Source organism: Pinus tabuliformis, chromosome X (genome assembly GCF_031772625.1).
Source record: "Pinus tabuliformis cultivar Carrire ecotype Pingquan chromosome X, CPIR1, whole genome shotgun sequence".
In the NCBI taxonomy this organism is placed as follows: Eukaryota; Viridiplantae; Streptophyta; class Pinopsida; order Pinales; family Pinaceae; genus Pinus; species Pinus tabuliformis.
The window spans coordinates 509,936,389-509,942,624 of NC_142308.1; positions in this window are offsets into that span (position 1 = coordinate 509,936,389).

The window sequence follows — 6,236 nt, forward strand, 5'->3', positions numbered from 1 at the left end:
AACAAATCCTATATTAATAATTGTAAGTGGTTGAACCACATTTAAGAAAGGGACCACAGTTAGTTGCAAACATGCCATGGTATTAGATAGATGGTATTGACAGAACCATGGTAATGACCCATGGTATTGTACGTATGAATCCTATATAAAGGATGGAAACTCCCCATTGAGAAATATCGAGTCTTATTTTGTAATCGAGCTCTACTATGTTGGAGGTTGCCCCCTCGAAGAGGCCAGTGAACATTTCTTCCATCTCTGAATAATAAAATACTTGTTGTTTTTCTCATTTTGTTATGTGTTCTGGGTTGTATTTCTTTCCATATTTGGTATTCTGGAATTTCTTGCATGTCAAGAGCATAACAAGTGGTATAAGAGTGATAGGTCTTGAGTTCAAAACTCACCCAACTTGTGTTTGGGGGGGGGGGGGGGGTGTTAAACATTGGTTTCAATGCTCCCCCCTTTGTTTTGTGACATAAACTAATTACCTTTTGTTGACCCTAAAGCTAGCTATTGTAGTGGAGACTAACGCTTGCAGGTTTTGGTCTAATGGAATTTGTGAGCCCAACACAACATTTGGAAAGTGATACTAGTATGGATACATTACTTTATGGAAATTTTCAAAATCTATGGACTTGTGAGATTCAACTCAGAAAAAACACTAAGAAGTCATGTGCAAATGCCTAAGGATTATAATTGCAATAAGGAAATGTTGGAATCATGATTTCCATTACACCAAAACACGTCGATGTTAGTAAATGAATGCATTGCCAAAGTTAATGGATCCACGAGAGGCACTTAAGCACATGTTGCGAAACACATGGGGAGCGTTGGTTTATCCAATGTCCAACTATTAGAAATATTGACGGGGGCGTGAATCAATATTTATTAGCAATTAGCACTTTAATATTTTTCAGAACATTTGTTATCTTCAATTATTATAATTATTCAGTAAATCAGTAAAAAATAATGCAAAGATAAAGACAGTAGGCACAAATTTTTTACATGGAAAAACCCCTCCGGGTCAAAAACCACCGAACGCTTTTCTAATATGTTCTTTAATCTTCATCTCGAACTAAAAATAAATCTACAATTTCCTAGAAATCTAGAAAAGCACTCTGCTCCGGCTCTCATTGGAAGGACCCCCCTCCGCCCTAGTTTTATCAGCAGTTAGCTAAATGAACGCCCCAACACCCAAGTGAGCCACAACTCAACCTAGCAGCACCCTACCACCTTGAAGTGTTTACAAACCCCAACCTATAGGTGACTTCATTCACCTACCTAGCACCACCCTACCACCCTATAGAGACAAAAATCAAATACAAAAGTGTGGACTCCTGTACTAGGGCCAATGATCCATGTTACAACTATAGTACAATGACTTTCTTTGACTAGCCAATAACACTAGGACCTAAAATACCCTTGACTCAACAAATCTAGAACCCTTGTCCCAACTGTAATACAAACCCTTATCCCAAAACAAATTTTCCTTCTTCAACTCTCATCAATGACACAAATTATTTATAATATTTCCAAAAATTAACAATTGTTGTAAAAAATGACCCTTGATGCTAATGGTGTAACTTTTTATGGAAAATGGTCATGAATGATAAACTTCTCTGCTTTCTTGTTCCTGATGTTTCTCACTTAGTTTCTGCAAGTGATTCTGGGCCTCGATAATCTGCTTTCACTGCCTTCATTGCTTCTTGTTTTGTCTTCAATGAGAGTCTTGCATATCGTTTGATGCCATTGCATTGTTTTTATCTTTTCTAGTTGTCATTTTTCTTCTTTCAAAAGGTTACTCATGTCATTTTAGGATTTTTGAGTCAATTGTACCTGCAAATATGAATAGTACTAAGGAAAATCCCAAATACCCAAAAAGGACAATAAATTAACCCAAGATAAATGTTCTTATCTTCACCTGTAAAAGAGATACATAAGATGAATATTTATGGATATATATTGGTGCAAAATTATGTAACCTTGAGTGATAGTGCAACAAAATTGAAAAGAAAACCTATTCCAGAACTAATGGTAGCTTTCACAAGGTTTCTAGGCCTTTTGTTTGTTGGCTAAGTGCTATTATTTTATCCTGGTAGATAATTAAAAGAGAAAAAGAAAAATCCATCACTCTATACAAAACCCTTGCTCTTCCTTAATATGTAGACATGCACTAAATCAAATCACCAAACCGAAACAGAACTCAAGGATATTTTCTCTCTTATAAATGTTACCATAGATCTGCAATTAGGACTACAAATCCTTCACAAGAGGGTGCCTAGATAAACCCTCGTTGGTCCTGCACAGGCTTGAATGGTGAAGCACCTTCTCCAAACTATTATCAAATGAAAATTTCAACCAAAACCTAGCCCTTTGATTTCTGTGTGACTTCCATAGGCTAGAAGAAACAATTCAGAGAGTATACCGTTCAAAGATAACCCTTGTCTCACCATACTTGTGAGGGATATTAGGTTTATATTTATAGACATAAGTTTAAATTTAGACTAACTTCAACAAGTTGAATGTTGGAGGTTAGGGGGACTTCTCAGGGAGTTATAACATTAAAAAATTAATTTATTTGTGTTAATTGTGGTAAGTAAGGGAGGACGTGAGCTAGATAGGAAGAGATACTTCTGATGAGGTAAACTTAATTTAATATACTCTTAAAAGATAATGCTTCCACTACACTCAATCAATAATCCTATTTAATATTTTTGTGAAAGAGCTTAATTAGAAATATTTTTAATTTCACTAGAATTTGAAGTCAATGATTGGCTTAGTGCATATGGTCCTACCCAAGTGTGAAGTCAATGATTGGTTTACTACCTTTGGATCTTGAATTTATTCAACTTATACATGGTGAGATTACAGTAAGACTCACTCTCATATATTGAAAACAGTTGGTTAATAAGGTGTCATGTCTCTACCCCTAGGGTTTTGAGTCCACAAAACCGGGTCTTCAACTTCAACCTCAATTTTCTCTCAAACTAGGAGAAACGACGATGCATACCATATATCAACGGAAACATTTATATAGATGAATCTTGACAAAATATTCCATGAATTTCCATGCCAAATTTTCCATGGAATATCGGGGTAGCTCATAGCGATGCTTGGGTTGACATCAATGATAACCACTTATCAGCAATCTCCCACTTTGGCATTGATGGCAACACATGTACTCCCCCTATGATAATAACTCCCCCTAGCATCATGCTTCAAACCTTCTTAACACTTTCTCTCCCCCTTTGACATTAATCGTAAAGGGTAACTCCCCCTGACAAGTTGCCTTTCCTGCAGACCTGTTGTTGAGTCGTGAAATGGGTATGTAATTACTATTAATCTCATCATTCTTTTCCTTTATTCTTATATTTTCTATATCCTAATGTGTTAATATATTAAAGAATTATGGTAAGAAATGAAGGAATTATCTGCAGTTACGACTTAACTAATTATTACCCTTCTTTATGCAGGAAAACAACAAAAGGGACAAACGTTGTTCCCTAACGAAGGAACAATGAAAATCAACAAGCCAAGGAAGGAATGCGGCAGTTACGGTCAAGGCTAAAAATGAATAAGGAAGATCAAAGCGAGAAAGGAAAGGATGTCTGAAGTTGGAAATTAGTTGTGAATCCTTAGGATTGGGAGTGTTAGTGTCGGTATCTTCATCCCTCCATCAGTGATCAAATTCTCTTGTTGCATTGCATGTTAGGTGTCTTACTCGATCAACTGCATTTCATTAGGGTCATGGATCATCTGATGGTAGTGGCATATTATACATTTTCCCTCATGTTCTTTACCTACTGGCCCATTTTCATACATCTAAATCATCTGTAGTCATTTTTTGTCTTTAAATCTGCAAAAGTCATTTTTAGGGTTTTAGGTCTCATTAGGTCTAGGGTTTCGTCAATAGGGTCTTGTCAATGCTCAATAATGGTCAGCTGGCGCATGAGGAGGTCAAATAAAGTCTTAGAAACAATCATTTCCATAATCACATGCTCAGTGATTGATTTTTCCTCAAACCCCTGTTTTGAGGAAAAACAAAGTTTTATATGTTTCATGTACTAAATTTCATGTAATTTCATTTTCTTTGTATGTAATAATTTCAGAGGCAGCCCTGGTCACCTTGCCAAGCCTCTGCAACTCCACCACCTACAAAACAAATAAGAAGTCAAACCATTCTGTCCATCAAAAGAAAAAGCAAAGAAAACTACCCAAAACAGAGTTTTAAAAGCAAATGAAAGTCAAACATTAGCAAAGTGGGTTTTCTTGAGTGAAAAATTAAAGCCATTGCTATATAAAGTGTTTTCATGACAAAGAGGGCTCATTTGTGTCCACAAGTGGAAGAGAGAAAGTGCATTTCCATTTTCAAAATCCAAGAGAGTGATTTTGTGTTTAAAGGGTGAAAATCGCAGGCGTGGCGCACCTGGGTTAGAGCGCAGTGCACCAAGCCAACACAGCACACACAAAGCCCACCCCCCGTTTAAAATTTATACTGTCATGACGCACTGAGGCAGCGCGGCGCACCTGTGAGGTGGCGCGGCGCATAGGTTTACAAGGCCCAAAAACGCTCACAACTTCCTCCAAACTCTCAACATCGCTAATTCCTCATTGTCCAAGTAAGTTGACACTCCCTCATGGCCAATGAATGATGTTTGCTTAGTGTTCATGGTGATTCAATAGGAAAAATTGAAACCCTAGCTCCTTGCATTGCTGGTTGAAAAACACTACCTAGGGTTTACAAATTGTTGTTTTTGCTGCTAAATCTCACCCTTATCATTTTCACTTTCTCATTCCCCCACTTTATTTTCTCCCTCCCTTTTCATCCATATTTACCCGTTCCATATTCCCCATATCCCTAAATTACTAACCGTAATCCCTACTTTTACTTATCCCAAACCCTAATTAAACAATCCCAAACCCTAAATATTATTCCCTAAACCCTTTCATTCCCTAAAAATCCTACAAACAACATACCCAACCTCTCATACACAGTCCCTCCACAGTCCCTCATTAATCCCTATCTTTTAGCAGCAAAAACCTATTGTCTCTCTAAAATCTCTTCATACTCATCTAAGAAAACCCAAGCATTGGCAAACATGGAGTCAGATTCTTCCTATGACAGAAATAAGGAAACAGTTAGTGACTGTTCTAGAGAAATTCATGCACCAAGAGACCTCACAAGAGTGGAAAAAATAACTGGGAGGAGCCTACTTCACTTGCCGAGTTGTTGCATTGTCCTCTTGATGTCACATGCTTCCAACACCAATCCTGTTATCAATTTTGTGAGATGGTGGAAAGAGTCAAATACCACCATGAGCTAGCCAGACTGTTTGTGCTCCATCTTCACAATGGCCAAGTCAATTTGGCAGGTGTGACATTCACCTTGACACCTGAGACAATTGCTCAAGCAACCGGTATTCCGAATGTAGGTGAGCAGTGGAATAAGGGGCAGCTGGTTGATAGAGATCATTATGAGCCTTATATCAAGGCTAGTTTTCAGAGACATGTCAGTAGAGTTTTCCCATTCAAGTACCTACAGGACACATATGCTCCCTTGATGAAACTCATAATTAAATATTTCAGCTGTGAGGGTAGATTTTCTCATCTGTACACCTATCATATCAGATTGTTGATACACTTCACTAGGGTGAGGATGATGAACCTCCCCTATTTCATTTGCCAGAATATTGAGAATATGACCACATTAGTGCAAAGGAAGCCTCCTCATCAGCAGTATAACAACATATATCACTTTGCACTAATCAAAATTGTGGTTTTGCATCAGCTTGGTTTACTGAATGTGTCATGGGAGGATTTCATCTCACATGAGGTCTTTACAGGTCCTCAAGTGCCCCCATCAGTTTTTCATGAGGCAGGAGAGCCTTCACATCAGCAGGAGGTTCATGAGACACAAACCACTAGTGTGCCAGTGTTTGTCACATACCAAAAGGGCACTAGAAGATTGTTTGTAACAGTGAAACGAGTACTATCTCCACCTGGGGTGGAAGGGGTCTCATTTCCTCCATCAGCAGAGTAGGTATAGGACAAGGGTAAGCAGCCCTTGCATGATGAGGGACCTTCAGGAAGTCAAGAGGTAGATTTCATTCTTATTCAGGATGACGACACTGATTTGAGCTCAAAGCTCAAAGAGATCATTCAGCAGCAACAAGATGACATTCATCACTTGTCCCTCAACCTGGAAAGAGCCAAGTGGATAATTAACTATTTGGAGTAGA